The following is a 14,031-nucleotide window of genomic DNA, read 5'->3' on the forward strand; positions in this document are numbered from 1 at the left end:
ACCTTGCTTGTCTCTCACTCTACTGCCGTGGTGGTCCCTCACGTACCCCCAACATGCACGCATAGGTAAAACTAGATTATTGATTTTCCACCACCTAATTGGCAATATCACTACTCTTGCACCTGGGCAAGCAAAAACTGTATCGAAAAAGGCTAATAGTATATGTGGCCAGGAATTATATTGTAAATGGAAACAATTATTTTTCCATTTATGCCAAATAGTTTTGAATGGAATTTACAAATTTTCCATTGATTCCCATTGAACTTCAATGGAAATTTTTCCTACAGGATTCAAACAGCTGAGTTAGATAAAAGGATATTTGCAACGAAACAGAGAAAAGATAGGTAATATCATCATTCTATAAAGTCGCTAAACATATATATTTAGAGATAAGGCGGTCAAACGTATTATTAACCGTTTCTAGAATGACATCTCGGCCTAGAGAAATTTTTAAGCAGATCCGGCTCGAAGGACCATAGCTTTTCTTTGAGTTGGACATCAATCATTACAATTTAAAGAAATAATACCTACTTGAAAAAGTGACCAAATCGAATTCCTATAGGTAGATAATATTACAATCATAAAGATGATAAATTTCTAAATTTTTCTTTAAGGTTTTATTGAGCCGTTATTGCCCCAACTAGTAGTTGACCTGTCATGTATGATAAATTTATTATATTGGTAACATCTTCATTAAATATGCCGGGTATACGTTCGAGGAAAAAGTTTTTAGACCATCTGCTAACAAACAACTAACTGAATATGAATTGCATCATTTCTTTCTTTCACAACTTATTCAATTTATTGTAATAACATGGTGCAATATATTAGAACGGTCACTTTATTGTATGCGGTACAAGCAATAAATTCAGCAATATTTCTTAATCGTGCCTACTATAATAAAACGCAACATCGACAGATATTATCTGCTACGTGCATATATGTTGTGGTCTATTCGCATTATAGCGTGTACAGGGGCGTAGCAGGCAATTTTACAGTACGTTATGTTGCACAATACAGAGGTGGACCTGCGTGCTCTTACAATTACATTCTTCTTCAGCCAATAATGCAGTCATTACTATTACTTCTTCACCATGACTGCTGCTTTCAGAAAACAAAATAAAAANGACTTTACAGACAACCGATTTTTTTTAATTAATTTTTCTTCGAAAATATCTAATTTCAAAAATATTTAAAAAACGGTTTCATAATTACCAATATATCAATATTAAAGCGTTTCAAAAGAATTGACTATTTTGTTACGATTGAGTATCCCTAGATAGAAATCCTATTAAAATATGAACCTTAATATTTACAGGTGACATTTTCTATTTCCCACTTAAATAACAGCAATTCTTTTCTTACAACAAATACTTATCGATATATATATTCGATAATTATCAATAGTATTGATAACTATTGAGTTATCGATGATGAACATGAACAAATGATAACTGGTACTTAATACCTATTGTTTACTTCTTGACGATTGTTTGACCCCTTCAAAGTTGTATATTTCTTTCCACTGTCAAGGTTCTAAGTTATTAATTATTGCTTGCGCATTTGAAAATACCGAATTTTACACATCGGCTTGGACATATGCGAGAGCATATAAATACCCATTGCCCTGCGATGGGTAGCCATCCATTTTGGCGAATATAATTCGGAAACCGCGAGCGAAGGTAACGGGATTCATTTCGGACAAAACGACACGAATTTGATACCCCCTTAAGTATCCAGGCGTAACGTCTTCGTATAACGATACTGCTAATTTTTTTCCTTATTTTTCGCCAATGAAAAACAAAACAAGTAATGATTATCATGATTCATATATTAAAGGTATTTTGTTTTAATATGAACTCGGAAATTTCCAGATATCAAAATTCATCGATCAATTTTGGACTATAAGGCACTTTTGGCTGTGTCGTATCAATTAAAGCAATGTTTTATACCCTCCGTAACTTTTCCTGGCCATAGAAAAAGAAAAGGGTGCGTACAAAAGATTTGTAGATTTAGAAAAAAAGCTTTTGACAATGTTACATGGGACAAGATGTTAAATGTACCTACTTTAAAATATAGGGATGGATTACAGAGATACAGGCCTGACGCTGGAAGCTGGCGGAAATTTTAAAATGGTGTGGATGCGCGGTGACAAAAGTAGGCAGTTTTAGGTATAAAGATTGCAGCCCTCATTCTTCAGTATTCCTATCAGGGGCGTAGATTAAATATTTAAAAATAGGGATCAGTGAGCAAGTAATAGACATACAAACAGAAGGACTAATTGTTGATGTTGGTGACAGTAATAGAGATTCCCATGATGACAGTGAATGTGAAAAGTAACTATAAAACGAAAGCAATAGGTTAATTTTTTCTTTTCGATAAGTCATGTTTCTACATTATTTTCTAGTACGCTACTGTCCGATCTGTATTAATACTATAATTTACGCCTACTGAAAGCTTATTTGTGTATCGATTCCAAGTGACTAACCCAAATAGGTCATAAATGGGCAAGTACCTGCGCGACCGCTCGCCAGCTTCCTTCATCAGACCTGTAGAAGAATGATACTTGTTTGATAATTTTTTCCCACTGTTTCCTAGTATGTTTTAAGTTCCACCTCAGAATTTGTTCCCAAAACGCATATGTTATTACAATATTACTACTTCAGGAGTTTCGAATGTTTTCCTTTACTTTTGCATTGCTTCTTCTTTTTCTAAAAATCATATAATGACTGATTGACACTTATTCTTAAAAACTTTTATTGTGCAAGTTCTCGAATGTGTGTGGTATCAGCGCCCATCACTGTCTAGTATACAACACTTGCGCCAAAATATCCCATATGCTATTCGCGAGTCCTTTTTTCTTGTTTAATTAAAGCACTCGTCATTTTGATAAATGAAACTGTCTCTTTTACCTGCTCAGATTGACCGCATTGTTATTAATAATTTTAGGAGAGCTCGAACAGTTTTTAGAAGTTAGAAAAGACTGTAAAGTGATATAAGAGTAGTAGTTTGTATTGCAAATTTATTATGTTTACAAGGCCAGAAAATGGAAGGTAGACATAACACCTCAGTCATGTTACTAGGTAGATTATGGTACGTGTATCTGTTACCCCTTCACCACACATTATTATAACTGTTTGTTTGTTTAAAAGCGATTTGCGATATTTTTTATATGAATTTTATAGCGCATATGCAGTAATTATCAGCATTTTTAATGAACAGTTTATGTGTAAATACTGATCGAAATATCTATTTATCCTGTTGCATAAAACGCCTGTGGCTAATCAAATAAGGCATATCAAGGTAGCATGCCGTTACATTCCTAATCGGAAGTGTATTGGTACCCATGTAGGCTTTATTACGAAGAAAAATGAATACAATCGTTCATTATCTCAATTATCCACATTTTGAGAGTGGACAACTGCAGGTGACATGAAACAAAAACTGATGGTTAAGTTTATAGATACGAGTGAGAGTGCGGATCATTGAAATTCTAGATCTGAGTATGCGGATGAAGATGATATTTCTTAAGAAAATGAAAATTGGAAAAACTTTGGCGGTTGTTGTAGAACAACCAAAATAGCTCAAACCGCAACGCCAAAATACGACACTTTAGTTGTCCGAAGCACTTTTCGGTAACAAGGTTACCATTTTCAGGGACTGAAGTAAACTAATCCTAATTTATACTAATAGTTGTTAAGGTTCAGTGAACATGGCTCAGTGACAATAAAATTTCAAAACTATCTAGTAAACAATTATTCCTAACTTCCTTAACTAATTTAAGATTATTAATATTAATATTATGTTCTTCAGTAAGAATATGTTGGGCAACACTAGATTTTTCCTCTCTACCAAACCGTGCATGAGCTAAATGCTCCTTCAATCTACTTTTGATTCTGGTGGACGGACAGTCCCTCCGGACTACAGCGGAAGGTAGGGCGGAAAGGCCTCTTCAGCCTCCTTTCAGGAATTGTGGGAAAAGGCTGGGTGGTGGTTCGTGTGAGAAAGATGAGACGGACGAAATGAAGACAGAAGAGAATAAAAGATTATCTGTGGAGTGTTACTGCCCAGGCATTTGCCTAAGTGATCCAAGGAAATCACAGAAAAACTTGGACCAAGGCAGATGGACCCGGAATTGAGCCGGCGACCTCCCGAATTATAAGCAATGGTTTAAACCTCTAGGCCCTACGCTCGGTGGAGTCGCTACAGTACTCTCCATAAATTTGTAACGAGGGCGTGAGAAGTATCGTTCTAAGATGTCGAGTTACGTGCTGACGGCGAGAAGGGAGATGAAGAATTGAGCCGATGTAACGGTTTATTTGTGAAATCTCCGAATCCTCCATGCTCTTTTAGTGTGCCTGAGTCGATGAAATTTGAAGAAGCTCGTTGCTCATAACCTCATGACGGACGTAAATAATACGAAGACGTTAGAAAAGGAGAGGCTTTCAGCAGCAAACTAGGTCTTTAAGAGAAAAGATGCGGTACAGTGGTGATCAAGAGCTGGAGACACATTTTGACGTCCACCTAGGGCTGGCAAACGATGAATATTGAGTTTGTTGGTCTTCGATGAAATCACCACTTGATAAGAATGATGGAGATCGGTCGTGCAAGCTTCGTTCCGAGAGTACATCTGGGCTTATCAGTAAGGCTGATGCTCTCTAGTTAAAGATTATACCACACTTATCAGTCTTCTGTCTCATCTCGTCCCGTCTCGTCAAAGGAAGGAATAAAGACAATGTAAATGAATAGACAATAGCTCATTAGTCCAGCACGGCACGGCTCAGAGGGAACGTCAACGGGACGGATTGCGAGTCTTCGATCCTGCCCGGCAAAGAACGGAACATGCCCTGAGTCAAGTGAGCGCTTCGCGGGCCGCGGTGTCCAGGATCATCTTGTCGAAACCAGTCAGGCGGATATCTGTTTTGCAAATTTGTAATGTTAAAGCAGAGAGGTTTCCCTGCTTTGATTAAAGAGGTGGACCTGCGTGTTCTTACAATTACATTCTTCTTCAGCCAATAATGCAGTCATTACTATTACTTCTTCACCATGACTGCTGCTTTCAGAAAACAAAATAAAAACATTTTTCACTGCCCACAACTGCTTACCAGTTTTATTTCTGTCAGACAAATGGACCTGGCGGCAAGCGACAGCTTTTAGACACTTTTCGCCGGTTGCGGGTTAGGGGCTTACCAGAGTAAGAGCGTATTCGCAACTATTTGTGAATAGTAGTCTAATCTAAGTCTTACCGTGCCACACTATACTCTTATTCTGATTGTAATATATTTCTAACTAACCTCTTATGCCCCAGAAGGTGTCCTACCATTATTAACAACCTTAGCGGTCGGAGACACTCCCTTTAAAAAAAAAGACCTTGTCGGACAGTATTGAATCTCACAATTACTCTTTTTTGTATTTACGAGACGCAGAAAAATTTGAAATGGGTTTTCAAAAAAGAAATACAGAACCGTATGACCGTATTGTCCTGTCCATGTATTATTATAAGTGATACTGCCGAGACTGTTTAAAAGGAAGTGTACAAAGTATTTTTTTGAAACGGAAGAAATCGATTGGCAATGTTAATCGGGTACAACAAATAACACTGCAACGTTCGTTCTCGTCGTTTCTGTTTAATGGAATGCAGAAGCGTTTTTCGCAAAAACTTGACGTCCACTGATTTATGTCGTATTATAAAGTTTGAAAGCCATCTGCTCTCCTTTTCCTTTTCTCGTTTCACAATTTGTTTTAAAAGTTTGTGATGCAGCTGCCTTCTCCCAAAAGAAATCAAGTATTTAACTTGTAACAGAACTAAACAGTAAGTGCGGACCTGTAGGTATCTACCGTAACAAATGCCGAATGCAAATTCAAACGAAATAATCGTCATGTAAACGTTTTTGAGAATAGAGATGGACCAGGTACCCGGTTTGGATTCGGAACCCGGCGGATCCGGCACTTTTTATAGGATCCGACTGGGTACCAGATAATGGCGCCTGTAAGGTAGAAAACAATGAAAGGGCGAATATTATCGTCACGCCGCAAATATTTCTACCAGAGTACCGACCAATTAAAAAATGGATTGGTTGTTGTTCTGCCGGAAGAATGTGCTGATGAGAAATAAATCCAAATCGTGAGCCAAGTCCGACAGTACAGATTACTTATCAGAAACATATCTGCATGTAATAATCCCGTAGGAAAAATCTCCATTCAATTTCCATTAAAAAAATGCCATTTAATTACCACTGATAATAATTAATGGTAATTAATGGAGAATTGCCAATGGGATTCCCATTCCCGAACTTAATGGGATTTCCATTGCTGAGCGCAATGGCATTACCTGAACGCAATGGAAATTCCATTGCTGAAATCAATGGAAATTCCATTGCGTTGAGCAATGGAAATCCCATTGCGTTCCATTGGAACTTTATCAGCATGCTTTTTTCCATAATCCATATTATTTTGTTGAGAATTTGGTTCTTCAACTACCTGAACCAAGGCACGTGCCTGGATGTCTGGCTCGTCATCATTGTGTTTAGATTTTTTTTTCACTTGCTTCTGGTAAAACTACATCACTCTCACAGATGACTTCGGCCTCTTCTACATTCTGGTATGGTTCAAAATCATCAAACAATGCTTCTAATATAGGCTTTTTCACTTGTCTAGGGGTTGTTTAATAAAAGGCTCCGGGTAGTTGAATACATATATAATAAACATAATAATGAGTATAAACAGCATACAGCAAAACGAGTAACAAACAGGAACTAAATATATACAACTTATATACAATATTCAATGTATCGCGTCTTCCAAAATACATAAGTCTTCGTGTAATTACCATCAATACGTCTTTCGTCTTTTTTGAGCAAAAATGCTCAACGTCTAAATGAAATATACCGTTTTAATCAAACGTCTTACTACCTTGCTTGTCTCTCACTCTACTGCCGTGGTGGTACCTCACGTACCCCCAACATGCACGCATAGGTAAAACTAGATTATGGATTTTCCACCACCTAATTGCCAATATCACTACTCTTGCACCTGGGCAAGTAAAAACCGTATCGAAAAAGGCTAATAGTATGTAGCCATTTGGTTATAATAAACGAATTACCCTAAAGTATTCGTAAGAATAATATAATATCAGCGGGTTTATGATTTGGAAATAGTGGATGGATATATTTTTGAGACCATTTAATAATATTTAATTTAAATGTGTACGCATGCAAATATCTCATTCAAAATTAAATAACATACAAACATTTACAAATTTTCCATTGATTCCCATTGAAGTTCAATGGAATTTTTTCCTACGGATTGTGTTGTCATGTCATCCTATAAATTGCCCAAATAAGTTGATCCATATCAAAAGTCCTTTGTTCTTCCGAAAACTTTTGTGATTCAAATTTCTCATACACCAACCAAGGGTCTTCGTTTCCCTTAAAGTATCAAGTTACCTCTATTCCCACCGATTCCACATCTGTTCCTTGTTAAAATTTTCCAAAGAATGGTTTGTCCAACATGTGCAGATACAACAAGCGTACCCATCAAACAATTAAATTTCGGTTGCACAATTTTTCAAAAAATGTCAGTTATGATTTAATACAGGGACACACTTAAAGTGAGCAACATCACGCCCAAATGGCCTCTTGCAAAATGCCTATGCGAGCATCTGCACCATTGGACGTTCAATAACCAATCACCTCACCCTTGCACTGGTCCGGTGGTGCCATCAATATGCAATAAATGTCACCCCAATGCAATACGTCTAAATCCAAGACAACCCCTAACACACGTCATGAGTCATATCCAATAAATATTCCTTTTAGTAACTGAATAATTTACTCATTGTTAAATATACAAAAGGTCGTTTTCATGATTCTCAAGTAAAATAATGTCGAATTTAGATCAAAATTGACATTTGTTGGAATCTCGAGTCCGGATCTGGAAAAAATTGTTCTAAAAACAGGAAATTGCTAATGTGTTTAATATTTTAATTTTTTACCGGTGGTGACCCAAAAATAAAATTGTGTATAATTCCTTAAACATTGACTTGTATTGAATAAAATTTGCTTATTTCATAATATAAGATTTTTAGAAGTAAAAATGTTATTAGACTATCTTCTTCTTAATATTGATTTTTCAGTTTATTTTGTCTCAGGTTTTAATATTTAATTAATAAAAATTGATAAGAGTTATTAAAAACTTAACTAGGGTCATAGATATGTTTGTGTATTATTGCTCTGATTTACTTTCAAATTGCATTTAACTGCAAAAAATTAAAAACCTTCAACATTTTAGATGAAAAAATAGAGGCTCTTCCAATTTACCACATATACTCTTTTATGAGCATTTTATCAACGCAAGATTGTTCTTGTGCTGAGCCCCTCCTTCTTTATTCATTTATTTCATAATAATCACAGGTGCCTATTCCAAATGTTTTAAATATTTTTAATGCTAATTCGTACAACAAAGAGGTTTCATGGTGATAATTAATGTATAAGAAACACCATTAATAAAAGAAAATACTAGTAATAAGTACTATAATTCCAAGAAATTAATTGTTTTTGAAAGGGTAAAATTAACTAGTAAAACATATAGTGTTTGTTTTTGCAAAATTTGGCTTTATTTTAGCTTTATTTTAGACATTAAATTAGGTGATTGTTTTTTAAAACACTTTATAGAACAAACAGGATAGCTCAAAACCCCAACGTCAAAACACGACACTGTAGTTGTCCAAAGCACTTTTCGGTAACAAAGTTACCTTCTTCAGGGACTTCAGTCGTGTTTTGGCGTTGGGGTTTTGAACTATTCTGTTTGTTCTACAACAACCGCCACAGTTTTTCCAATCTTCATATTTGAAAACACTTTTTAATTTGCTTATTTTAAATTGACTTACTGTTAATATAAAATGATACCGAGGGCTGACAAATTGGCTACTTGTGTGGGTCAAGCCAACTATTTCTTTTTTGGCAAATATAATTACCGACATTTCACGGACAAACCCCATGCGCAAACGCAAAATATCAGGGTGGTACTTTTGCATAAGTAATTTGGTGAGTAGCCATGCGGCGCGCTAATTTCATACGGACAGACCCTTATTGTTAGTTCTTTTTCTTTCTTCCTATACGTCTCTTTCGGTTTTCGTTCTCATCGCAAAATGTAGGCAATTACCTTCGTGTATACAAGTACATATTATATAATTTATGTTTTGGGCAATTTTCTTCTTCCAGAAANTTTCCATGCTTTAATATTGTCGGAGGTATTTTTAACCAACACCATCGAAAAGAGCATCGTTAAAAACATAGAAACACTGGCTATCGAATATTTTTTCGTCGCACTCATTACGTGGCAAGGGTTCAAATGGAAATGTGTTCTCTGAGCATTTATGGGTTAATGTGACGTGGTATACACCATATGAATATCGTTTTCTATTACTTTTAAGATAATTACGACAAATATTAACAATTTATGAAAAACACTTTTCAAAAACAATTTTCGCAGACCTGTGTAATTTGAATACTCTGCCTTTGCGCTAATGACCCAAATAGGAAATTATTTACTAAACAACAATAAATTACGTCACTAGGCATAACATACGTACTTACTTCATAAATTCAGTTGGCTTTTTAAAGTATTGGTAACCCCGGTCATAGTCATATATTTCTCATTTGTAAAAGCGATTTCCTGTTCCACTTCCTAAAAGGTAGGCGCCAATGGAGTTAATGGTCGTTATTTATTGCGGGAGATGTCTACATAGAAAACGCTTGAAAATTAGTTAAATTATATTTTCTAACGCACAACCCGAGGCCATGCCAGCAGTTACTAATTAAATTGCGTTGCCTTTAATTAAATCGAGGATTTTCTCACGCCTTTATCAGATCATTATCTTTAATAGGTAAAGTATATTTCATAAGAATGGCTAAGTTGTTTGTCGTATTACCATTTAATTTTATAGTGTTTCCAATTTTCGCAAGCCGTCATGACACAATTATTACTTCCTCTAGCAAGTTCACAATCTTTAATGTCATTATTTTCACGATTTTATATGGAAAAGGTTAGAGAAATAAGAAATAGGCAAGATGGGTTGGTAGAACAACTTCTGAAACATGAAGGATTAGTGAGGCACATATTAGAAACAGAAACAGGAGTTAAGAGGAGCAGGGATAGTTTTAGATTAGATTACTCTTCGCAAATAGATATGTAGTTTAGAAATAGTAGGAAGTAGGAGAAACCATTTGTAGGGAAGGTAGGACAAGGGTTACTTTTTTCTTTTGAGGTACGGGACCCTAAAAACAGAATTTTAAAACTTAGGAAAAGAACAGCAACCAATTTTTATCAATTATCAAAAAGTAAAGCAAAATTGTATTATTTATGATAATCCAATGGTTTTTCAACATCACCATCGAGGAGTAATATTCATAAGAGATCGTCCATATAATACCCTGAGATAAAAATGTTCAGTCTCTCAGACTCTCTGAAAGCGAGACTCGAGTCTCCGTCTCTCATCGAGTCTCTCTGGTGTCGCTGAGAGAGACTGCCGAGAGACTGTCAAAAAAACTGTTTAGCGTCTCTGAACGAGAGACTCGAGTCGCTCATAGAGAGATCCTCATTTCGTATCTGGTCTCTGAACGAGAGACTCGAGTCGCTCATAGAGAGATCCTCATTTCGTATCCACTCTCTGAACGAGAGACTCGAATCTCTGAATTAACAATTTTATCGTTCGAGTCTTTTATACAGAGACTGTGAGATATCCATAAAAACACCTAGGCAATAACTGAGAGACGGTGAGAGACGCTCTCAGAGACACTGAAAGACTCTGAGAGACTGGAGAGAGACTGAAAATTTTTGTCTAGGGACGTCACTCAGAATTTCGCCTTTTTGAACCCCTCCCGTCCTATTTGTCACATTGTCACACCAAGTCACGCACTTTCAGACACCCCCTAACAAATTTTACGTCACAGAAGCTAGTCCTCTCCTACAAGCAATTTCTTGTGATTAAAAATAGCAATGATTACTTGCCAATTATTGCCAAATTAGGAAAAAGTATAACTGATGAACTGCGAACGTCACAAATTTCTTAGACCCTCCCTCACCCTTATTTGCCAATGTATTTTATGAACGACTTCTAAGGTGTAGATCTCACGCCGCGCGAATTGAACTCTCTTTTTTGGAATAATAATACAAAATAAAATTGTACACACTTTACAAATATACAGTTAGTTATACCTGAGTGATACCTTCTATAAATAATGTTGGTTTGGTTGCATGTTTGTTTACAGTTGTTCGAAGAGCGATCTCGGGGTCGGATGCTTAGCTTTGTGTGTACGCCTGGAGGCAACGATGTCGGTCATATAATCGAAATGTGCTGGCATCAGTGAAGATTGATTACAACCCGCAGAGTTCATTTATAAAACACCTGTTTACGTTACTCAGATTTCACTAGTATTCTCACTGTAACTCTATATTATGTTCGAGAAGCGATTGTCAAATATCGTGTATCTAATTATTATTTTTAGGACCTCGCAGGCTCCCGTTTTTCTTTTTTTTCTGTTGTCTTCCTTTTTGGCACTTCGACAATGGTTATTTGAGCCGTCCAGCTGTCACAGTGACAAGTTGAAATTTTCTAGATGACGTGAAAGAACATTTTCTAAAGTAACCTATCAAATAACACTTTTCTACTTAATAAGTTTTTATAAACTACGACATTTCATTGAGGTACTAAACTGATTCAGGTGTGACGTAAATTTCATAAACTGACCCCTATTTGTACTAGCATTGCTCGTTGTCGAAATTTGACCAACCCTGTCACATTATTTTGCCTAAACGTCTTGTGTGAAAGAATCAAAACTTTTTGAAAGCGTGAGCACAACCTTAAATGACCTTGAAATTCGTGGTCAAGGTCAAAAATGCACTTATTGGCCAGTTATTCTACTGACACCATGTATAGGTATACATTAATGACGATTTTTCGAGAAATCCTTTGGGATAACCGATAAACTCCATTTAATCTTACCTTTCTATCTAAAAGAATTGATTATTCTAAAAGCCTCAAGCTTTGAAAATTAAGCATTGTAAACAAGTGAATAGAGAATAACATAAAATAATACAACAGTAAAATTGTAACAAATGTTATACAATCATTTCGTGTGGCACAGGTGTCATTAGATTGTATCTATTCCAATCAGGAAACTCTACCTGTACATAATAAAATTTGCTGTGTAATTAAATTCTGACCCGTTAATTATAAGGTCACAGAGCATTTAAATTTCAAAGCGATCTGATACCATCTTCTAATTTGAATCGGATCCCAATCGATTTTTATTTAATCGCGGTTCGAGCAGCTAATTTTAGTTTTGCCGCATCACTAACCAGACTTACACTCTAACTACTCGTTTAATATTTTACCGTATTTATCTGTAGTTTAAAATTGTAGAGAAATTGCACTGACGTTATCGACATAGTGTGTATTAACAAATCCAGAAAGGTTTCGAGCCAAATTCCTCAGCTCTAAGTTAGGGAAATAGGTATCGATTCGTCATGAATGAAAAAAAAAAATATTTTAAAGGTACTACCTTTTTTGCACTGACTCAAGGTCAAGTAAGAGTGAAACAAAAATATTGGTATGCAAGGGAAAGAAAAGTAGGGAAAGAACGAATATAAAGAAAATTAAAAGCTGATATTCGGTATTAGGAAGTCAGATAAGTCAAGACGTAATGAGTAGTAGGGAAGCAGAGGATAGCGCAGTGTCGAACCGCCTTCAATAAAAAGTCACCTCTATGATCACGAATTTAGAAATTCTAAAAAGATTGTTGAAGGTGTATGATTGGAGTGCGGCGATGTACGAATGCGAAACATGGACGATGGGCGAGGCGCAAAAGAAAAGGTTAGAAGCATTGGAAATGTGGTGTTACAGACGAATGATGAGGATACCGTAGGTAGATATGGTTAAAAATGAGGAGGTATTAGAAAGAATAGGTGAACAGAGGACTCTATGGAAGTGTGGAAATGCGAAAAGTAGCTCAGGATAGGAAAGAGTGGAGGTGCGTGTCAAACCAATCTTAGGACTGACGACCTTATGATGATGTTGGTGAATCAAGGTCGAACAGGGGAGTTACGTTTCTAGTCAAGCCGACAGCTCCCTAGAAGTAAGGGGTCAATGCAGAGGATGAAAGTAATTTAGTTTGTTTTTATTTACGTCACCGAGATAATGTCTTCTCCATCGTTGAAGTAAAAAATAAGTGTTCCTATTTAAGAAAAGATTTGACCTTTAAATGGACTAAAAGCTAGTGGGCAGCCCGTCCTACTATAAGAGCATCTTACTCTAAATCCTGCTCTTAGTCTATAGAAAGTTTCACCGAACTATTCCAAGAGGCCTTATCTTATTATTTAATAAAATTAATTTCAATCTGATAACGTTAATCATTCTTGAGACAAACAGTTTTGGTCGACAAACAGACGGCAGAGTGTAGATACGGATTTTCTTTTTTCGTTCTGAGATATGAAATACCAATAATCTTACTCTTCTATATTATGAATTTTATTTTACTTTCATGGTAGTGCAATGTTTTAAGAACTGCTGCAAGAATACCAAAGATTCGAAGATACACAATGATTTTCGTTTCTCTTGTTTCAGTTAGCAAGAAAGTTAAGTCTTGCAGATGTGGTCTTAACATTGGACGAGATATTGTCCATCAACAGTACCTTTGGAGAACCATGGAAACGTAATCGTGGAGGATTTTTACGGCGACGTGGTATTACATTCGTATCAAGTAAGTGACAATGGCACATTTTTTATACAGGCGGCATTCCGAATCCATAAACGATGCACGTACACATTCGTGTATATATTATGAACGTGTGTATAATATTGTGAAGTGTTGGTTCAATAATCCGCGATAGAATGCAGAACATGAGTTTGGGATGCGTAGGCCGTTTCGTAAGTAGATATTATACGATCCCTGTCGGTATAATATTTTCTGCAAAAGGATTTGTGAATGCAACACAAACGTATGAATGTATATGACTTAGTAATAATAATGA

The 14,031-nt window shown here is 36.0% G+C and overlaps 1 long non-coding RNA gene across 1 annotated transcript in view; it reads left to right on the top strand.

Moving 5' to 3' along the window:
• LOC108736226 overlaps window positions 1–13,752 on the top strand; it is a 157,044-nt gene extending 143,292 nt beyond the window's left edge. Inside the window, exon 3 of the long non-coding RNA XR_001937699.1 lies at window positions 13,625–13,752. This is a non-coding gene — a long non-coding RNA (uncharacterized LOC108736226). The remainder of the gene's footprint in view (window positions 1–13,624) is intronic.
• Window positions 13,753–14,031: the final 279 nt, after the last annotated feature.

Source organism: Agrilus planipennis, unplaced genomic scaffold (genome assembly GCF_000699045.2).
Source record: "Agrilus planipennis isolate EAB-ADULT unplaced genomic scaffold, Apla_2.0 scaffold126, whole genome shotgun sequence".
NCBI lineage: Eukaryota > Metazoa > Arthropoda > Insecta > Coleoptera > Buprestidae > Agrilus > Agrilus planipennis.